The sequence below is a fragment of the Hermetia illucens genome, chromosome 4 (assembly GCF_905115235.1).
Source record: "Hermetia illucens chromosome 4, iHerIll2.2.curated.20191125, whole genome shotgun sequence".
Classification (NCBI taxonomy): Eukaryota; Metazoa; Arthropoda; class Insecta; order Diptera; family Stratiomyidae; genus Hermetia; species Hermetia illucens.
Window position 1 is genome coordinate 70,550,996 of NC_051852.1, and position 24,048 is coordinate 70,575,043.

At 41.4% G+C, this 24,048-nt stretch overlaps 1 protein-coding gene across 1 annotated transcript in view; it reads right to left on the bottom strand.

Annotated features, from left to right (window-relative positions):
* LOC119655249 (protein yippee-like CG15309) overlaps positions 1–17,845 on the bottom strand; it is a 90,185-nt gene extending 72,340 nt beyond the window's left edge. The window contains exon 1 of the mRNA XM_038061043.1: positions 17,431–17,845. The gene's annotated coding sequence lies outside the window, so the exon portion shown is untranslated. The remainder of the gene's footprint in view (positions 1–17,430) is intronic.
* Positions 17,846–24,048: the final 6,203 nt, after the last annotated feature.

The following is a 24,048-nucleotide window of genomic DNA, read 5'->3' on the forward strand; positions in this document are numbered from 1 at the left end:
TACATATTGCACCCATAGATATCACGCTCACCCTAAACAAACAAACTGCCTATTACCGAATACTGTACACATATATGCACGTATATAAATTGATCGTACCCATATTTCCGATTTACTTCTTATATCTATCTGAATTAGGCACTACCTGCAAAGTTCATTAGCACGCATATAATATATACCTACATACACACATGTCTGGCTGACAAATAACTAAAAAACTAAAACAAAATAATTCTCTGCGACCCAATTCATAAGAACTCATTTCGTTGTGGTACTGACGAATTGATATGCAATCATGACGTCATACAGGTTGTAGAGTCCACGAAATTCACGAAAAATTGGAAAGTTTCACCCCCTATAACTTTGTTAATAATTGTTGGATTTTCTTCAAACTTGACCAAACTGTGCATTATATTCTTCGTTACAGGCATGCCAAATTTTGTACTTCTGGGATGAACGTAAGGGGGGGTGCCGGGTAAATTTCTCAGATGTGGAAATATACTATTATTAACTTTATTTGTGCAGATATCGGAACCGGATATATTTTGAGGCCTAGATTTCGTAGAGATGCACCACTGTGATTTTTTTTAGATTTTTCGGTTGGATAGGTTCTGAGAACGAGACCTGTTACACTTTTTGTCGGTCATATTTTGAACCCTCACTCCCCTATGTTTCATCTAATATCAAATATTGGACCAGATTCGAAAAGTACTAATTGAGACCTTTCATTTGACACCCTACATGGCTACATTCTGTGAAAAAAAAATTTGCACCCTCCATTCACATGTACGGGAAGCCCCCCTTAAACTTAACACAAGATGGCGCCACTTACTGCATGTAAAGGGATCACCAGATTACATACTGTCACCAATTTTCGTGACAATCGGTCTAGCCGTTTCCGAATAAATCGGGTGTGACAGACAGACAGACAGACAGACAGACAGACAGACAGACGGACAGACAGACACCGTCTCGATTCTAATAAGGTTTTGTGTGAAACAAAACCTTATTAGAATGAATGAAATCAGTACATCCATTCCCAAGTTATGGCGTGACCATGGCGTTTTATCATTATATCCATATAAAGAGATATATCTATATATGTAAATCCTCCTGCACTAACCATATCAGCACGTTTCAAATCATTGGACCAGTATTTTAGTATTATCAGAGTGACATATGTTAGCGAAAAAAGTCACGTGCTGTATCGAGATAAAATTTCCAAGGATTTGCAAGTCCAAAGCAGAATCCGTCAAGTTTGCATCCTGTTGTCCGTATGATTTCTTCTCGTTATTGATGACATTTCCATACTGTACTGTTCGGAAGATGTAGGGGATGGACCATGATATCTTTTCTCAAATACTCCGACTATGCACATGCTATCTGCTTAATTAGCTAGTAAGAGTTAGATTAAAGATAAATACCAACAAAACCAATGTTCTTCTTTCCTCCTTCCTAACTACATTAATGGACAGAGCATTCAATGCATTTACGAATTTATACATCTAAGAGGAGTGGTTCTGCCGATGGCGATACTGAGTTTCATGTCGCTTGATGCATCCACAGCGATAAATCCGTCATGCTCGTTTAGTCAAAAATCTGGGCAACAGCTTTCTCAACGCCAACATAAAGGTGAGACTGTTCCACTATTCTTTCTTTGTTATCATTATATAAGAGTCACCACTGTCACTCAAAAACTCCAAGAATTTGCCAACGCTGATCTGCGTACTCTACCTTGATGCAATTTCAAACGAAGAGCTTTGTCGGCCAATTACCGTGTTAATTAAAAGGCGGAAGTAGCAACCAAGAAAGGACGCGCAGAGAACTGGTCCAACACAACATTTTTGTCTCCATTACCACGAGTCACCGTTCGTTGTCTCTAATACTCGGTCAGCACTCAAAAGAATTTTTGTGTAAATGCGCAGTGTCTATTGTCTGTGTGGAGTTGCCAAATCTCTCATCAGGCGCGTCCCTTCGTGCGGATAAGGGAACGCTTGGTGGATGCGTTATGAACATGCACATGCACGTATCAAGAGACGTGCGTACATGGGCATGCTTATTCGCAGGCCGGGTAGGTGCGAAGTAAACGCCCACCCGTTGATAAAAATTGGCTATGGGAACGACACCCAGAAATCAAACCAAATATGGAGGACGAAAAAGCCAGTTTTTTTACGGGGCAGGGCTTCGGCAACCTATTACCGGCGGTTTTTGGTAGTGGGCAATCGGGCTCCCGGCCGTCGATATTTAGCGACCGCAGTGCATCAATAGTGGAAAGCTTGGATATTTGGGCAACTAATGCTACAAGAGATTTTAGTCGAGTGGAAATGAAATATACACCGGATCCTTTTGGCGAAAACTCAAAACGTGGGAGGTCACCACTGACACATTACCCCTAGGCAGTAGAAACTCATCGAAGGACCCAGAACGGAATTTAGAGAGTCCCCGGACTGACATAATTATCAATGCTGTAAAAGACGACCATGGAAGGCAACAAACTGCAACAGCGTTTGTTTCACTGAGGGAACATATAAATGAGCTCAGTGAGTTCATCGATTAAAGACGAAATATCCACCAAAATACCAGGGCTCTGATACGTGGCATTAAGTTGTCCTATATTAGAGCCGTGGAAGGAAAAAACGCCCAAGCGTCATGTGACAAAGTCACGCGGGAGACGCAGGTGACGCCTTCTCAACATAAGGTAGGTGATAACGCGGGCAAACAGAGTAGGGATGGAATAAGTGAATCCCTGGTAACCAGTAGTCAAGAAGAAAAAGGCTATTTCGCCGAAGAAAGCGGCGCCGGAAAAAGTTGCCGGTAGTTCTTCGACTACGGCCCCGACTTTGACGAAAGGGGAAGAGCTCGTAAGCCCGAACAGTGGACACAGGTGGTCGGCATTCATCATTTCAAAAGTCGATAACGGTCACCCCTTTACGGTGCTGCCGATGCCTCTTAATAGGCATATAGGCCTACAAAATAAAGGATCGTAAAGTGGCTTATTTGGCTTCCGAACCAGCATTAGTTTCTGTTCCACTTCTTTGAAGCAGGGTGTAAATGTTTGAACGGATCAATTTGGTAGTCTTGACGACCACTAACAGTGCTTTATTCGCCGCGCCTTCCTGGAGCCTGGAGCTCCATTTTCGGTAATCCTCTTCATATTCTCAGGGACTTAGCTTGTGGTTATGTTAACAATTTCATTGGGATTTACCTAAACAGTGGATAGATTTACCCCGCTTGAATCTTGTTGGAATGTTAATAATAACTCGCAGCAAATCGGAGTTGGTGATCGGTGATGAAAGTTGATCCCTGATTGACGACATGACCGTCTTGTATTCACCTCCCATGGATCAGAGTCGCTTCCTTTCATAATCTCTTGTAGTGCCGAATTTTATTTCCTAATTTCAGAAATGGCTGTTTACGACTTTTTTTAATGTCGCTCTTCCAATCCAGTTTGGTTCCTGCAACATTAGTTGCACCTCCTGCTCTTAATGCTGACTATACGTAATTCTTCGATTTCTGAATTCCAACCGAAATTGGGTATTCGCCTCTTAGATGCAATGCAGCGTGGTATGGAAACGCAATTTGCTCTCTGCACCTTTCAAACTATCTACGACAGCTTTTCTTCTGCGTTTCCCGTCAGCGTATCCTGCAATAGCATGTCCTCGAACATTCGCTCATCGAATTTCCTGCAAGCTTTACCTGGGAAATTGTAGCCTGATACCCGCTGGGCCATTGATAATCCCTGGGTAATGCGTCACTAATAAACATAAGATCTATCAGCGAATTTATATTCCGTTTTTGACAAGTGCTGATCCCATCACTATTTACCAGAACGATATTCAGATGGCCAAATGCTTCGAGTAATATATTGCTTATTATTTCACGACTGCCCCAATTGTTACCCAAGTGTTAAAATGGCCAGCTATTATCATTGCGTGATGTGATTTACATAGGAAGCTAATCTTTCCATCATCAATAAGAATTCATTTAATAAGAAGCTTAGTACAGCATGGCAACTGAATATATAGATACCACCTACTTAGTTCTTGTTAATCCGTCTTATGGGCTATTAATGGTGCTTTGAATGGCACAGTTTCTGCAAGTTGATATTACCACTTCTCTCTGATAGCAAACAACACGACAACAAAACTTTTAAACATTTGAAAAGGCCCTAAGCTGCCTGACAATGATTCAAATTCAACTGTCGGAAATCAATTTACAGACAGCTGAACCTTGTTGAACATAAGACATATGCTATTGGTTATGATATAGTCGATGTTATGTGATGTTTTTCTTTGGATAAACATTGAGATTCTTATCCACTAGGAAGGAGCTGTACAGGAGATGGCAGCAAAGGTGAGATAATTCCGAAAAAGGCCATTGGTTCCTTACCTTGATACCGTGTATTGAGAGATGAATCGAACGCAAACATGAAGAATTGAATTACCACCTAACGCAGTTCCTTGCGGGACACGGATTGAATGAGTCCCCAGACTGTTCTGAATCCGCCGCTACACCCGAGGGCCCGGAGCATGTTATGTTCCATTGTCCGAGATTCGCGAATGAAAAAGGGATGTTAAACGACCCCCTCAACGCAGTTATCGGACCCAATAATTCCATGGAGGAGATGCTGAGGTCCGCAGCAAATTGGACTGCGATACAGAAAAACTTGCAGGAACTGGTAGAGCCCGGAAAGCTCGAAGAACGCGTTACTTAGTTGCGCTGATGTAAACCAGATCCCTAAAAACGGTGCTGTATCAGGTTGCCGCAGTGTGTGGGATTCCCACCCATTAAAACCACCCCCACTTCTCCGTCCGTATCCTCGCGGTATCACCGTGAAAATCGACTAGGGGAGAACAAACGGATTTTAAGGTTTTGTGTAAAACAAAACCTTATTAAAATCGGTTTACTGTATGTCTGTCTGCCACACGGATTTTTCTCGCAGATGGTTATAACGATTGACACCAAATTTGGTGGAAAGGTGGGAACCGTGAATGCTCACGCATATGGTGAGTTACATAATTCTACAATGGATTAAGGGGGGGGAGGGGGGAGCATATAAGCAAAAGGGGAGTGTACATTTTTCAACAAATGTTGTGATGTGGGGTATCAAATGAAAAGTCGCGGTTATTACTTGCCGAACCCGGTCTTAGTTTTGACATTTGTTGGAAAGGGTGGGACTACGGGGGTTGAAAGTGGTAATTTCTTTAACGGGCCCCTTTCGAAGACTACCCAACCGAAAAACCTGCAAAAAACAAGAAGCTGCTACTATATGGTGCCTAGGCTCCGAAATACCCTCCATACCGATATCCTTTCAAATAAAGTTAATGATAGCATATTACTATAATTTTTAATAATTGACTGCAAAACCCCCCTTAGATTCATCCTATCACCACGAAATTTCACAGTAATGTAGGCTATAATATAGAGCATAGAAAGTGGATACTCTTACATAATATATGCATATATTACGTGCTACGTACTAATGGGGCAAACACACCCTCAAATGTCTTTATATAAGAAATACACAAAACCTTTCATACCTGAAGCGTCCAGCTTCCGGTTTCCCGACTTGTTTCATATTGGAACGCTCGTGCTTTCTTACCAGTCAGATAGAATCCTATCCTTTGCAATTGAAGCACCCTTAGCAATAGTGGTGAGTCCAAGCTTTGCGCTTCCCAGAACTCAACTGCGATATAATCAGGTTTTCCCCAACTTCTGTGGTACTGACCATAGAATATCCAATAGGCAGTAGCCTCACTGAAATGCCCGGACTTGCTAATGTATTGCGGAAGCTTATTGTACACATCATAGGCCCTAAATAAGGACAAAGCATAATGTTCTTCAAATCGTATTGGTAAGAGAGAGATGAAAAAAACATGTCAGCCATATTTGATTGAATGAAAAATTATGTGTCATGGGTTTTGTCAGATTTGTATATTTCTATATTTTAAATCGAAAAAAAGTGAAATTTCTGAATGGAAAAAAAACATTTGAAAGACATCCGTCTCGCGTAACCTGAAGGAAATTCTATTTGGAAGCATGCTATGCGATAGTTTCATTCATGAAATACGTGCACCGCGAGAATTTCTTTCCAAAAGTTGAAAATTTAAAGTGTACATTTCAATTTTTATTATACTTCAGTGCAAATAAAAAGTAAACAAATAATATAACGAAACGTGTTTTGAGAGAATTTTATATGAAAACGTTTAACTAATGAATAAAGTTTATCCCAAATTAATTGCACACAAGGGTTTTGAAGTTTACTTTACTTTGAATGTAATGGCTGAAATTGTAGTAGATATGCATCATTTATAAATGTTCAAAATGCAAACCTTCCTGTTTACTAGAAAGTTAGAAAAAAATACTTTTCGAGAGAAAAAATAAGTGCGAGAGTATTAAATAACGATTATTATTATTATTGTATACACTCAATGTAATTCATACACCAAAACAATTCTCATATATAATGTCTCCAGCCGTCAATTTCCCCATTAAGTGTTCATTGCCGGGAATGAGGTATAAAGCCAATAGCCTCCCGGCCTTATTTTCACTAATGATGGAAATCACTTCTATGGTGCAATTGCAACAAAACCTTCAAAGATCGTTTTTGAAAAAACTGTGTGTTTGAAATTTTCAGCTTTTTAAATTTGAACCAAATTCAAGCAAACTGAAAAGCTCGCGCCATGTTGTGTGATGTCACAAATCGAACCAAGCCACTTAAGTAGCCCGGCAAATGGCAGTTGGTCATAAAAGTAGAACACTGTCAAAATTAATTTTATGCGTGAAAAACAAAGGAGTATGTGCCTTGTTGCACAAATAACTCCACAAAAACCCAGTAAAAAGCTTTTCTGGCTCTTTCGGAAGAATTCTGTTTCTTTAGAGTCAGCTTTAAACTGTGAGAATTATTTCAATCTGAATTAACATTTTTTTAACTTTGAGTCCAATCTTAATTGATAATATATGATTACGGCAACGGGACGGGACATTAAAATGAACAGTGAATCGTTGTTGACTTCTCTCTAAAATATGAAAGTCAACCTGTACAAATAAATTAACTTGATTAGGAGTACTTATTCTCCTAAGCCAGAAATCATCTTTGGCTCCCCCCGAATTTTGCGGTTCAATACTAGTAACTACTACTAATATAAATTTTCTTTGAAAATGAACCTCCCTTTAGTTAAAGGATTGTAATATCTATCTATCGCTATTTCGCCCCTACTGTACCCGTTTTTTACCACTGAATCGCTCTTCTGTCAATGGTGTCACTAGCAGCCGATGTATTATACTGTAGTAAGCCGCCATTTTCTGCCCGTATGTGTGTTTCGATGTCCTTGGTATGGTTCGCTGTGTGTGAGTTTTCTTTCTGGATATGTCAAACTTATTATTATTATTATATGTCAAACTCGAGTTTATTGTTGGTTCTTATTATTGCTAGGACCAAAAACGCTGTGAAAGTTATGTTGCGGTGTATGTTATTTATTGCTTCTAGTGTTTCCTCGATGTCTTCATTTGGAATTATGACCAAAATGTCGTCTACGTAACGTGCCCAAAACTTCGGCATGATGCCCCGTTTTTCAATTTCTTCTTCAATGCTTTTCATGAAGATTTCGCTTATCAAGGGGGATTGTTTCTTAACTTGAAAAAATTTCCGTTTTTCAGTTTTTCTTCTAGGGCACTGTTGTATTCGTTCTTATCTATTATTACAACCGCGTTTCCTTTGTCGGCTTTCGTGTAGAAAACATCCTTTTCTCTTAATTTTTTAACTATCGGGTCATATCGATATATTTTTCCACTTGTTGTTCTTTTGTCTAGAATGTCCCCCATTTCTTTACGAACTATGATATTTCCTAGGAAAATCCTGGGAAACATCGCAGCCTTGAGGATGCCAAACCCGTCTCTACCGAGAATGAGGATCCAGCCAAAAATCCAACTTTCACAATGGAAAAGGAAGTTGACCAACGGATAGCGTTTTTGGACCTAGCAATAATAAGAACCAACAATAAACTCGAGTTTGACATATCCAGAAAGAAAACTCACACACAGCGAACCATACCAAGGACATCGAAACGCACATACGGGCAGAAAATGGCGGCTTACTACAGTATGATACATAGGCTGCTAGTGACACCATTGACAGAAGAGCGATTCAAAAAAGAAATAACTTACATAAAAGACACAGTGGTAAAAAACGGATACAGTAGGGGGGAAATAGATAGAATATTACGCAAAAAGCAAAATAGAATAAATTGAGAACAACTCACAACACTCTACAAACAACAAACAAGTCGGGAAAGCGGAAGCTGGACGCTTCAGGTACGAAAGGTTTTGTGTATTTCTTAGTACGTAGCACGTAATATATCCATATATTATGTGAGAGTATCCACTTTCGGGTGATATTGACATTCATAGTCTTCAATTTTCAAAGAAGCAACAAATTTGAGGTATTATAACTTTGTTAGTAATAGTGCGATTTCCACCAAACTTGGTAAGATCATGCTCTATATTATAGCCTATATCACTCATGGTACTAGGATGAACTTAAGGGGGGTTTCTAACCAATTACAAAAAATTGTAGTAATATACTATTATTAATTTTATTTAAACAGATATCGGCATGGAAGGTATTTCGGAGCCCAGGCACCATATAGTGGCAGCCTCCTGATTTTTTTTTAGATTTTTCGGTTTGGTAGTTTCTGAGAATGGCCCCCTGAAAGAAGTGATCACTTTCAACCCCCCGCGCTCCCCACCCTTCCAACTAATGTCAAAACTAAGATCGGCTTTGAAAAGTACTAATCGAAACCTTTAATTTGATACCCCACATGACTATATTTAATGAAAAAAAATTTTACACCCACCTTTTGCATGTATGGAGACCCCCCTTAAATTTGGCGTAAAAGGATGTAATTCACTGTATGCGTGAGCGTTCACAGTTCCCACCTTTCTACCAAACTTGGTGTCAATCGCTATAACCGTCTCCGAGAAAAATGCGCGTGACGGACAGATAGACAGACAGTAAACCGGTAAAAGGGATAATGCTCCTATCAGAGCGAGCATTACATTTTCATGGCTATCAGACAAAATAAGGAATACGCTCTCAAAATACAACATCGAAACAGTAAGCACAAGCGGTAACAGACAACTGAGAACTAAGCTAGGTTCAACCAAAGATAAATTGAATAAAGAAGAGATGAGTGGAATCTATAAGGTCAACTGCCCAGAATGTGAAAAAGTATACATTGGGCAGACTAAAAGACTAGTGACAACTCGATTCGAGGAGCACCTAAGAGAGTACAACAAACGTAAAAGCGACGATCCTCGAAACATAAAGTCTATGGTTGCAAGGCATATGGTGGAAGAGGGACATGCCATAACGATAGACAATGTGGATGTGATAAAGTGGGTGCGGAAACCCCATCTCTTAGATGCAGCAGAAAGCTTATACATCATCAATGAAGGGAGCCAGGTAACCCTAAACCACGACGAAGGAAACTGTGCATCGACCCTGGTGAAAAAGCTATGCTGCATGTAACAAATACAAAAAATAGAAAGATGTGGAAAATATGGGTAGGATAAATTAATTAAGCATGATGTAATTATTAGAGTTAAAAAGTTTCGACATAAATAAGGGTAGGTTAAGGTAGATTAATTAATTAGGTACTAGCACTTAGGAAGGAGGCACGTGGGGAAAAAATAGAAATATTTACTGGATAAGGAAAAAAACCTAGTTCTCATTTTTCAACTTAATTCGCTTTCTAAAAATTAGAAGGCAATGGAATTTTTAACTATATACACGCGGACTTGTTTTGGATTTAGTTTACAGTTTTCTAGGCATAAAAAATACATGTTATGTTAAATTTGATTGCAGAAGCAGTTCCGCGGTGACATAAAATAAGTCAGTCCACCAATGATTACAATGTTACTAGTTTCTGAACTACTTTAGGTACCCGCTCGTACCAGATCTTTTCCATTTGGAAGGAATCGATGTTAGAACTAGTTGTACATCATTTTAGTTTAGTTTAGTTAAATGGGGGGAGCCGCAGCTCCGAGCACTCAGGCCATTATTAGGCCCATTGTACTATCCCCGTAAGTTGCCTATTCAATGGCTTCCCGCCTGCGGTGTTCGCAGGCTTTAGCGAATCTGAGAACATTCTCAAGAGGCAGAGAGTGTGCAGATTCTTCATTGAAGAAAACCTTTCCAAGATGTCTTCGTCTGAGATCTGAGGATGCCGGGAAGCTGCATAAAAAGTGCACGACACATTGGCTGCACACAGCCCAAACTACTACCCCAATCTTTTCCATATGGTAGTTTAAGGGGCAGTGTCCCGTCAAAAGCCCTACTAGGGTTTTCATGTCCCACTTCTTAAGGGACAACAAAAATGCCGCTCTAGTGGCCCTAGGTTCCTTCACAAGGATTTTCGCTTGCCGGCAAGAGTCCAAATTTCTCCACTCGGTTGCGTGAATCCTTGCAATTTCACCCATCAGAGTAGACTTGACAGTAGATGGTCGGTTTCCAAGAGCTGGTTCTGGGCCCACCATGTTAGAGTGCCCCGGCACCCACATCAGGAATGTTTCGTTCAGTCGGCCAAGTTTCAGCAGCACCTGATGACAACTCCTCACCAACTGGCTTGATATGTTGTTGCCATTTAGTGCTGATAATGCCGCCCGACTGTCGGAACAGATTCGAATGGTGCGACCCCTCCATTCTTCTCTTTCGGTGATTACGACAGTGTATGTCTTTTCAAAGACGAATCTGGAAACCATATTATCGGTCGGCATCAGGGCTACCGGATGTTTTTCAAGGAATTTCCATATAGACGCATGCCCGTTGGATTGGCCGCCTTTCCACGCCCCAATGGTATCGAGCTTATATGCGTCGTTGGCTGCTTTCCGTTTCACCTCCAAGTGGATGGGGGGTAAATTTAGGATGGCTTCAAGTGCTGCAGTCGGCGTAGTACCCATTGCTCCAGTAATACTTAGGCAACCAAGTCTCTGAATCTGCGTTAGCAGCTTCCTGCTGTTAGCAAACTTCAGTCTTGGCCACCAGACGATGCATGCATACATCAAAATGGGTTTTATTATGGATGTATACATCCAATATATCCGTTTAGGTGAAAGTCCCCAGGTCTTACCTATCGCATTCCTACAGCACCAGAGCAATCTGCAGGATTTCTGGTATTGTTCCTGGATATGATGCTTCCACGTTAACTTGGAGTCGAAATGTACTCCTAAGTACTTGACTGTTTGTGCCAGGTGGATTTCCGCCCCTGCTAAGGTGGGTAGCGTATAGCTGCCCCACCTGACGTTCCTAGTGGACATAACTAGTCCAGTCTTCCTAGCGTTCACCGTGAGTCCATTGCCGAGGCACCAGCTGTGGATTACATGCAGAGTTGCATTCAAGCGGTCACATACTGTGTCCACAAACTTGCCGGTAATTATTACGGCTAGGTCGTCCGCAAATGCTTGCGCGAAGACTCTTTTGTCCTCCAGGAGCCACGGCAGGGTATCCATCACCAAGAGCCATAACAGTGGAGAGAGAACCCTGATATGTGGATTTTTCTCCACTCTAGCATGTGAAGGATCCAACTGATTAGCAGCAGTTCCATTCCATGCTGTCTTGCCGCAAATGAGGCATAATTGAAGGCACCTTCGATGTCCATGAATGCGCCTAAAGCGTATTCTTTATCGGACATCGCCTTTTCAATTTTTGCCGTAAGTTCATGGAGTGCTGTCTCCGTAGATTTGCCTTTCTGGTAGGCGTGTTGCCTATGGTGAAGTGGCCATTTAGGAATGTGTGTATCCCTTATGAACCGATCTACTACAGAAAGAACGTTAGGCTGATCGGTCGAAAGCTTTTTGCGTCTGTGTAGGTGGGTTTTCCTGGTTTGGGAATGAACAACACCTTCACATCCCGCCATTTAATTGGAATATAAGCGTGTGCTAGGTATGCCCGATATATATTCCGAATGTGTAGACCCAGGGCATCCATTCCTTCTATTACTAGCGCAGGGATGATGCCATCCGGACCTGCAGACTTATATGTATCTATGGAACGAGTTAAATGCCCATTTCACTCGTTCCAGTGATACTACTTTGCATGCCAGATTCCAATCTCTCGGTTGAGGGCTGTGTCCACCTGTTGGCCCCGAGATTAGATTTCGGATGCTGCCTGGGAAGTGTACTTCAAGCAAATGATTTGCCGTTTCTTCATCGCTTTCTGTGTACTTCCCATTCTGTAAACGTAAGTAACCCAGTTTCTGGCTACGTTCTTTAACCAGAATCCGCTTCAGCTTTGAGGTTGCCTCAAGAGAGTTAGTCTCTTCGCAAAAGCGTCTCCAAGATGATCGTTTATGGCTCTTATGCTCTTCTTTAGAGCCTTCTGTGCCTCTTTATAGCGATTCACCCTTTAGAGCACGATTAAGGAGCATGCTTGTCGTTCTCCTCTGTTTTGCCAAATCCGAGTTCCATCATGGTGTTTTACCCTTCTTTGGCATCTTGAGTGGACAGCTTTCTTCGAAAGCTTCTCTCATGCTAGTTGTGATCATCTGGGTTGTCTTCTCAATTCCAGCAATGGTTTTGATGCGCCTCCCAGGGATCGTGACTCGGGCGTTCAATTCTGTTTGATATATTACCCAATCTGTCTTCCTCGGATTCCGAAATGGAGTGGGTGGAGGTAGATCCATGCCCATAACGAAATCAATGCATCTGTGATCCGAGAGTGTGATATCGTTTGATACTCTCCACTCTCCGATCAGAGCCGCGATTTCAGGAGATGCCACCGTGATGTCGATGACCTCTCGCCTGAACACGTTGAAGAAAGTGGGTTCATTACCCACATTTAGGATCTGCAAATCGGTTCCTTCTAGATACTCCAGTAGTCTCGATCCTCTTGCATTGATATTCGAACTTCCCCAGCATATGTGGTGAGCGTGGACATCTCATCCTGCTGGATAGCTCTGATGAATGTTCCACTGGGAACGTCTTCTGCGTCGTAGGTCAAATATGCAGAGCACCATAGTATCTCTTTATCTCCCTGTTGACTTTTTATGGTTAGCTTAGCCGATGTGGTGTCGCCATCACATAGGTCGTTAACCAGGTTCGCCTGGAAGTCTTTGGAGACTACCATGCAGGTGGAACTGACTGCCCACCAACAACCCACGGTTCTTGTATGAGGTATATAAATGTCTTGCAGCTATTGATCCGACGACTGATAAGTGCAGTCGCCGCTTTACAATGCTGCAAATTTACTTGGGAAATGTGGCACCTCATTTACGTTTCAGATGTAGATGCCGGGGGCTGCATGTCCCCTTCAATGGTTTTAGGAGCCGACACTTGTAACGTGACGGTCCCCAGCCCACAGTAGAGCCGGCAAGCCGATTTTTCCCGAACTTTCTTAACATCAGGTTCGGGAACGCCGATAATGAGAAAAGTTCCCGGCCTATCGGTTCTCTCTCCTGTTTTGCTGCCTAGCAGCAACCAGATGGAAGTGTTAAGGCTGTTCTGTACACCAAGTTGTTCCAGAACCCCGACACCATTTCGCTCTTCTTCTGGAAGCCAGAGAAAGCACTTTTTGATCGATGGAAGCTCAGAGACCCTTTTCAAGGTTAGTCGCGCACCCTCCCACACATCGTTAAGGGAGGAGCAGTACTGCCTGAGCCACTCGTTCGTGTCTTCGTCGGCAAAGTTTAGCCGTAACATTTTACGGTATACACCTACCGACTCAAAGCAAAGCTTAAGGGGGTCATCCCGTGTGTCGGGTTGGAGAAATCGATTTTTTTTTGCATGAATTGTATCTATATATAGTGGAGAATATGTGGGCAAAGGGATTTTCCGATATTCCGAGTCGTTCAGAAATTACAGTGTTAAACAGGCAAGGAGTTTGCAGCCGCGGCTAGAGTACTCGATGAGAAAGAGCATCGAATCTTTTTTTACCTGGTAGTTTTTTACCTGAGCCTTATAAATTCGAACACAGGTATAAATATAAAAAGATGGAAAACCAATCAATTGTCTGAACTTATTTGCTGTTTGGAATAAAAAGGATAATCCAGTCTAGATTGAGCACTGAAAGGCATCCAAGCTATACTCAGTTATATTTTGTTGGAAGTATTGTGCTGTTTGTGTGTTCAGTGATTTTTTTAAATGGATCGTACGAAGGGAGGGGCTTTAACGTTCAACGTCATGCTGGCACTAAAAAACGAGTATTTCATGGCTATCGATACTTATGAGAGAAGAAAAAGGACTTCGCATCAACATCAGCAAAGTAACTTTTAGCACGCATGAACATGGATGTTCGAATTGCGAAAAGTTTTGTATATTGTATATTGGATTTTCCTGGAGTTTTCTCCGGTAGTTCTGTAAATTTCTGCAAATAATAAATATACGTAGTAGTAAAAAAGGAATGCGTAGGACTTGTCGAGAAAAGAATGGGAACGCGGCTTAGAAATGCAAAGAAGAATCACAAAGGCATTGGTGGAAAGGGGCTGGAAAACTTACTGATAAGAAAAAATTATAGGACAAACTCTTCAGACGCTGCCTCACCTCTGCCCTGGGAGCAGCGTGACCGTGAGTGGCATCAGATGGAAAACGCTCCTTTATATTTTCAGGAAAACACGCCAAGGGTGCGAATTATATCCAATCGAAACCAATAGTTTGAGCCTGAGCTGGCTAAAGCTAAATATCCTAAACAATTTACTGATAAGATTATTAACGACCTCACTACATTTTTTGGGCTAGCTACTCGTCGACACGCAAATTCTATAGAAGGAATGAAGCAAGAAATTTGGGCAGCTTTCTTCCATAAATGTTCTACAGGCGAAAATCCTCAGGATCAAAATTGTCCAGCGGGCGAGGAAAGTTGGTGCAAATGGCGCAAAGCTAAAGGAGAACCGGATAGTTTCCACCACGAGAAGGCCCCTTTGACTGAAGATGTTCAAACAGTCATCAAACCAATGTACGGAGGTTTCTCACGAGATGATCTCTTGAACAGATGTTTAGGAGCAGAGACCCAGAATAACAATGAGTCGTTAAATGCATTGATCTGGACTTTCGCTCCTGAACACCCTCATTCTGGGGCCAAGGATGTAGAAATAGCCACTTTTCTGGCTGTAATTATTTTCAATGAAGGACTCACTGGCTTTCTCAAAATCCTAGTGACAATGGGATGTCAAGTTGGTCACATATGTCAGGTTTATGCCGACCGCCTAAATGAAGCGCCAATTTGGCTGTCCGAACGACAATCGACTGACCTCTCTAAAAGAGCCAGAATTGAAACCAGAGAGCAACAATCGGCCTTACAAGACTTTTAAATTCAAATGCGTTTTTCTCGAAACTGCATCTTGAAAATCGGCTGCCACCGTAGCTCAAAATCTATCTAAGCAAATTCTTTGAAATTTTCACGACTTTTTTAATACATATTTCTACGGTCCGCAAACTAGGATAATTGCAATCGGACAAGCCGTTTTTTTTTATTCATAAAAAAAGCCGTAAAAAAGACCAAAAACCAAAAAATTAAGTTTAAAAGCCCACCAAAAGTTTACCTTTTAATATTTTGTAATTATCCTAGTTTGCGGACCGTAGAATATTGTCCACATTAAAATGCCATTTAGTTTTTTTTCTTCAGATGAACACAGCGCCCTCCAGCGTGGCAGCAGAAAAACACCTTTTTTGGAGATGGGTGCACAAATTGACACGTATTCCAAAAACTAGTTACGATATCAAGCTGAAAAATTTATCACATATACTAGAGATATCAATAAACATATGTTGAAAAAATCACGTTTCTATCTTTATCCAGTCCTCCAAAATAATTTTTCAAAAAAAGGCAAAAAAAAACGGCCTTCACACGGGATGACCCCCTTAATGCCTTGCGTGGACGTAGTCCTTACAGCTAGGAGGAAACTCCTCCTAAGCTGTTCGCACTGCTCAGTATCGTAGCCGGATGGATTAGAGTCGTCATACAGGATCCATCCATCGGCTTCGATAGCCTTGACTGCAAATGAAGGCCTAGCCGTTGCCGGCCGAGCCCTCTTTGCCGCCTTTTGTGTCGAAGAGTTAGAATCGTCCGAGGGCCGCGGCCGCTTCGGTTTCCCCTTAGCCGCAAGTGCCCCGAACGCTCCTTTCCCCTCAACCTTGGCACAGCTCTTTGGTTGTGCGTTGCCCGGAGGCGGTTTGCCCGAAGGCAGTTTGCTGTCCGTGGACAGCCAGACTTTAGCCTCAGCAGGTGGCGCCGATTGGAGCCTGGGGTCAGGAGTACTGACAGAAGGGGCCTGCTTCGGCTCATCCGTTAAGGGCTGGGTCCCAATTGAATTGGTTCCCACTTGAATAAGTACATCATTTAGAAGTAGTTCTAAATTAATTCTAGAACTATATCATTTCCCTACAGTGCAGTATCTATATGCGATTTAGTGCTTATTATGTGTACTGACAGGCTTCCCCAATACATCCACAAGTCCGGTCCATTGGTGGGGATACTACTTATTAGATACACCGTGGTATCTAGCTGCGGCGGTGACAGCTGGAATAGCACAAATGTTGGCAGTGTTTGTCGAAGTGCAGAATTGGCTAATTCGGCGTCTAACGGTGGTTTTATTCGATGATCTTATAGGAAATTCCTTTGTTATCAAGTATATAACTCGCTATGGTGATGAAAATATCCGCAGTCAATCAGACGTTGTGGCCATGATATATAATTTACGAAAGAAGAGCCTTTGACGCACTAGTCATTTTATCTGCGCTAATGATAACTTGTTAATGGAGACCAGCTTCAATATTCAAGCTGATTGGAAATTGACCAAAGGCCGACCGAAACAGCAATAGCTTAATCCGTTAGGCCATGGTTTAAAAACATCACGACCCCACACGGACCACGGAACTTGTGACTGAAAGATGTATCGAATCCCGCTACCGAATGGGACACAAGGAGGATCAGGAGGCCAGTGAAATTAGACTTAAACCAATTATTCAGAAAGTAGCTCCCAAATGTTGCTGTAACAATAACCTAGCCTATTCTCGGTGCGTTGCTATCGTGTCATATAATTCCCGCCTCTGCGTCAACAAGCCGAAGTGCTTCTAGAACGCGTTGCGGTTTCACTAGAGTTATCAGAACCATCGAACATTAAAAACTGAAGTTGAGCAACTGGAAATGGATGTGATGCAGTTTTGATTCTATCCATCTCCCATCTTGTCATAATGTTTATGTTCCCTTTCCTTTTTTCATACCATTAGATATTTGAACACCAAAAGCTCATAAGTAAACAATGTAGAACTGGTTTGCTTTCAATTGTCCACAGTTCTTGGCCAGCTGGGGCAGTCTTGAAACAATGTGGGTCGATAGCTCTACCGATGGGCTGACAGATTACACAACCACTAGAGCGAAGGTCACTCAATTGATATCGGGGTCACCTTTCAAAAAGTCGTGTGGTTCGAAATCCTTACCTTCACCGATTGATCCGATTCCGATGGGAGACCCAACACTCTGCAACCTATTCTTCGAAAGAAGTTACCCAGCACAGCACTTCCTCGCACTTTTAGAAGGCCGTTCAACCAATTCACTCCGCGCAGTTCGCGACGGGTTCCCAAGTTCTTTGTTCACTACGCATCAAGAGAAAAAGTGTCGCCTATCACCCTCGGCAATATGTCCATTGTTATACAGGTTTGAAATTTGCAAGTCAAACAATTCCGTTCTCGAATCCTCAAACGCGCGAAACTTCTCCAGATGCAATCCGCTGCGCGCTCCACAAAATTTTCTACACGACCTAGATGATGCGAAAACAGCTGCAAACTTGCAATCATATAGCTGCGCTTCTCGATTGGCATGCAAAAAACAATCAATGGAAACAAATACGTAACAGTGACGATGTTTATTTTTGCTCCGTCTCGCTCCCACGCAAGCTTGACCCTCGTCTGATCCATACGTCATCCGAAATCAGCTGTCAGCAATGCTTCCAGCAGTCCCAATAGCAAAAAGCTCCGCGTCCGAAGTCACCACTTTACCAAACGAATTGCAACCCCGGGAGTTACAACACTCAAAACTCACTTCAGTAACGACAGTGTTGAGTAGATCGCCTTCAATCCATGCACAATACTTTTTTTTCGATGTTTCTCAAGCAATACTCACTTGAGCCAATTAGCAGCAGCGGCTATAGGCAGTGCGAACGCAACTTGTTTTATTCCCATTAATTTTTAAGGTTTTCGGTACAACGAAACCTTATTAAAATTGGATTCAATACCTGCCTGTCTGTAACTGGTGGTGTACTCGAAAACGGCTGAACATATTGTCACGGAATTTGGTGAGGTGTAGTTTGTGAATCCTTTTGTATATAACAATTGGCGCCATTGGGTTGGTTTTGAATATGGTCATGTGGCGTATCAAAAGAAAAGGCTTGATTTTTTACTTTTCGAAAACGATCTTGTTTCTGATATCATATAAAGTGAACTTATCTTTTTTTGTAAGTTGAATATCAGTATCAATTACTAAGGACAGGCATGTGCTAATCAAGTTTGCGGGTAGTGTTCAATAAGATACATTTGTGTACACATGTATGCTTTCGTGCACAAAGTGGAAATGCGTCAAGATGATTATATCAGTTTACATATATATGTACGTATCAGTATACGGTAATAACAATGTTTGTTTGTTTAGGATGAGCTCAAAATTTATGATTTTAATATGTATGTGCATAGGCATATTCTTTTGGCAATACATTTTGCATTTCTAGATTATGTACAAATGGAAACTTGTGCGTCAAGCTTCCGGTATCCCGACTTCATTTATCAAAAAATCACTCACTAAATACTAAAATTTAGATCGAATTCCAACATTATGCTATGCTACCGATACTTTCGAAAAAAACTGGTTTGCAACGAAACGCTTTAAAGAAAAGTATTATGAGCATGAATGAACCTTTTGCTGTCTGCACCAAATAATAATTTTTTGTAATTTTTTAAAATCCAGAATTAATCTCGTTTCAGTACGTTTAAAAGTGGCACAGTAGTTATTTAAACATATATATGTATATACGGGTTTCATATGAAATGACCGACGCACCCAAAGTTCTTTCCTCGTGACTTGCCCACGATGGGTGCAACGCCATATCGATCGTGAACCTTTTCAACACAAAAATGATTGGATGGATAGTTGAGTAGATATTTTTTGTAGGATCGGACTTTATGGCTTCATACTGCAGTACTATACGCTATACTCAGAAGATGCCCCTAATCAAGCCCCTTTTCAGGGTTTAATATGTACAAAGTACTATTCCCCCACTGTGTTGATAATTTTATGAGAACCTGTCCCCCTTACTCCCCAAAGTAACGAAATAAACGAGAGTGCGCACGATGTTAAATCGCTCTAAACAGGAAAGTCGATTTATCTGTGTTCAATAAGCCACATGGAGTTGCCATTATTTTGGTCAAATCGGCACCTTTTTGTCTACGCATTAGGGAATTCGTGAAGCCTTTTCTAGCTACTTATAATCTTATGGATGACCACGGCAGTTCAGTTGTTGTTTTCATCTATGCCTTATTTTATCATGTTTGACTGGTGCTAAACTGATCAAAAAACTGACGGTGTAGGACAGGGTCATACACATCACAGCCTTCGAACAAAAAATAAGCATACTTTATCAAATCAGAGAGAGGCAGGGATGAAAACAACAACTGAACTGCCATGGTCACCCCCTACGATTCTAAGTACCTAGAAAAGACTTCACGTATTCACTAATGTGTAGGCAAAAAGCATTAAAGCACCAAAATATTTGCAGGCTTCGAATAAATCAAGAAGAAAAAGACAATTAGTTTTCAATTGAAAAAGAAGGCAGTTTTCAAGATTTTCATCGAATACAACTGCGCTGTGCATTTTGAATATTTTAGCAGAAAGAATATTATTTTAATGTTAGAAGATATTTTTGGACGCTTGAATTGAGTCGCGAAAGCCGAGAGGTTTTTTTCGGCAAAAAGCTGAAGCATCTTACACCACAATATCACACCGTCACATACTATCACCATTATATGCGGATGACAAAACACGCAACGACTACCAACCAAAAGATTGATGGCTCTGATGAATATATCGAAAACTGTTGCTAAAAGATGTTTCCCGGACTGGATTAAGCACTGATATAAGTGCGGTGTGATCGATGGGGATTGCTTTGAAGGGAATAATATTTTATTTAAAATCTTCTGAATAAAGATTACCACCGTTGGAATTTGTTTTAGGAAATAGTTCACTGTCGATTTCCTAGGCATATGCCTAATTATAAAATTATAATTAATTATAAAACCTTCCATAAGTAAATGGCTCCAATTCCGCTGTCCGGCTTTTTTATTCGTTTTGAAAGACGATTTATTGAAAGGTTTCATTCATTATTTAGACGTTCATCTAACCATATCGACCATATCGTGATCATTATTAGATTTAGAAATTGTCTACTGGGTATATGGAACAAGGGAAGCGATGATATCAGCGTCAACCGAAATCATCACTTGATGGTCACTTGGCTTTGTTTGCGGATTTCGTCCACATCTACTCGGAAGGATAGGTAGGCTCCACCCCCGAAATTCAACCCGTTTGTTGGACCCGGCTATCGTTCGGCAGGGGGAAAACGATCTTGCTGACATCTAGAAGAGCTCGCCAAGCATATTGATGAGTCTGGGCCACAATCAAAAGTGTTTTTTTCCCTGCAAATAGAATTATTTGCCATGTCAAACGGGGCGCCATCTGGCTGACTCTCGAGACTTTAAAGAGGATCGAGGAGCTTATAGAACTGAAAGCTTTCATTGTCGCTTCGAGCCGGGGCGAAAGTGATATATTTGAACTCTGGTACCGCAGCAAATCTCTCGAGAATTGAAACGTAGTATGGGCTTGACAAAAAAAAAATTTGTCCTTACACTAGTCAAGGAAGCAGAAACCACGTCAAATAATAATGATTTCACTACCAATCTTTCGATGGTAACAGTCTCCATCCACCACGATCAACAGGTAAAGAGCTCACCAGTTTTCAAGCGTATGACATCTGGTACACCTCTGCCTCTTGTGGATGAAATGGCTAGTCACTGTAACATATGGATACGGACTATTACTCAATACAAAAGTAAAATTATCTCGGGCAAGAATGCACTCAAGCGCCGCAAGCCCACTATGCGCAGAATTATTTGTCGCAATTCCAGCTGTCTCTTCCGGTCATATTTGCGGTGGCGTTCTCCACGCTCCCTTGTCCTGAGAACTCGAAGAACTTCAAGGACAAAGGCATCCTTCCTAAAATTGGCCAAATTGCTCGGGAATTGGAAAGAAAAGCAAGTAGAATCGGGCTGGAAACAAAAACCAAGAAAATGAAGTCAGAGGATCATCGCACTCCTTTTATCTGTTTTAATGGGCAAAATATCTAGGTTGTCGGCCAGTTTGTCTACATTGATAGCATAGTTTCGGTCGGCGGTGGCAGTACCAAGCTTGCAACCACCCGTCGCGCTAATAATGCTAGATCTGTCCTTATTGTTATGCCTACAATTTGTAAATGCAAATACCCCAACACTAACATCGAGTTGAGAACACTATATGTTACACATGAAAATCGACTCGAGATTGTAGGTGGAAGAGAAAAACGAGGTAGTATGTTATTTGACCTCCGCTTGCATTCTGCGCCTATTTTATGTGCATTGTTGCATCGGTGCGTCGATATGACTGTGCGGCTGTATCTATATGACAAATAATAAACGGCTGTGGAATTTGTCAAAGTGAAGTAGTTTTATTAAGATGAGTATAGGAATTGTTGGCAGCAAACATATAAGTATTTTTCTATTGTAAGTATTCTTTTTTGGACATTAACAAGATAGTTACTTAAGAAGCATATTAAGATGTTAATCTGAATTGAACGTTGACACTTGATTTGTTTAAAACTGGAACTATAATATAATAAGCATATGGAGCGATACACCGTGTTGGACGACCTCTCATCGAACCACAAACCGGTGCTATTTTCAATATTCAACATATGTATTGAAAATCCACCGAATATGATCAAAAACACCAACTGGGATACCTACCGCGACATTCTAACACAATACACCACAACGACAAAACTGGAAATATTGGAACAGGTAGAGACAGAAATCCAAAACCTAACCGCCCACATAATTTCAGCCAAACAGGAGAGCACAACGGAGGCAGAAGCAAAGGACCAAGAATACTAGCAGCTCCCAAGAAATTTTAAAGAGAGAATAAGGGAGAGAAACCGCATCGGGAAAAGAGGAAGAAACACAGGAGATCCCAATCTGAAAAGAGAAGCGAATCGGCTCACCAACGTCATCAGAGAAGACATCGACCAATTCAGGAACGAACAATGGGAATACTTCCTCCAAAGCTTAGAGCCAGGAAACAACAACTTCTAGCGGTTCACCAAATACTTCAAAAGAGGCTCGAGAAGGCGAATGTCTACGAAATATACAGAACCTGGTCCTAATGGCCTTGGATTCTACAAGGAGGGAAAGGCCGAAGCTTTCGCGGACCCACTCGAACTCCAGTTCAGGGAGAACACCACATCGGACGACGAATCAGGAGACGAATACGAGTCAGGAACGGAGAGACAAGATGACTCAACACAAAGAGGTGACTTGGAACTGCAAACGGACCAACTGGAAGTCCAAACTATCATCCAAGGACTAAGCAGCAAAAGCTCCAGGCTGGGATATGATTACAAATGAGTGCATCAAGAACGCACCGAATTAATAACCGCAGTAATAAATGCAGTACTCCGTCTCAGAAAGCATGGAAAAAGTCCATCATCATCCTTCTGCCAAAACCGGGAAAGAATCCAACCTTCTCACAGAACTGGAGACCCACCAGCCTACTTCCAACAATAGGAAAAATAGCAGAAAGGATAATACGTAGCAGACTGCAGGACCACCTCACCGCGCTCAACATTAACCTAGAGGAACAATACGGATTTCAACGAGAGCATTCATGCGAGCTACAACTGGGCAGAGTAGTCCAGCACATTCGAAGTGGATTAAACAAGCGGAAATCGACCGGACTAATCATGTTCGACATATCGAAAGTTTTCGATAAAGTCTGGCACGCAGGCCTCATAGCCAAACTGGAGAAATTTAAAATATCTCATTCACTAATAAATCTAATCGAATCCTTTATTACAGAACGGAGTTTTAGGGTGGTATTGGAGCAGCACCAATCAACCGAAAGAAGGATAGAGGCAGAAGTACCCCAAGGATCACCGCTTTCATCACTGTTATACACAGTACACACTGTGGACATCCCAAAAAAATTCAACCGCCTCATAGGCATCTCCTTATTTGCGGACGACACATGCATCTTCCACACTTCGAAACAGGCACGCTTCATCATAGACAATCTCCAGAAGGCAACCAACACAACGTTGGAATACTTCAAGAAGTGCAAGATCAAAATCAATCCGGAGAGTCTTCAGGCAATCTTCATCACAAGAAAAAGAAAGCAGAAACCGGGAAACATCAAAATCAACAATCAGCCCATCGAATGGAAAACAACAGCGAAATACCTTGGGCTAACTTTCGACAACCGAGTAAACTGGGAAAAACATATCAAGTCGAAACGCGAAGCCTGCATAGGTACGTTAAACTCTCTTTAGCCTTTAATTAGAACTAAGAAACTAAATATTAAGAACAGACTTTTACTTTATAAACAAATAATTCGTCCATCGCTGCTATACGGGAGCAGCGTCTTTTACCAAACTTGTAAGACATATAAAAAACAATTACAAATATGTCAGAACATAGCTGTAGGAAAAATCTTTAATGTCCCGCATTGCATTAGAAACATAGATATACATCACGATTTAAGATTAGAACCTATAGATAAATTGTTAAGAAAAATTGACTCTCATAATAATAAAACCTTAAAAGTCAGAGCTTGTCTCGTGCGCATGCACGCACGTATTCATTGTACTTCAGATTTTAGTAAGTGAACATTCTTTTCTTGATACTGAAATTGGTGTTCGTCACATGCAGTCTAAATGCCACTTTACGTTTCTGACATTGTTAATTTTGGATGTGTAAGCAGATCTC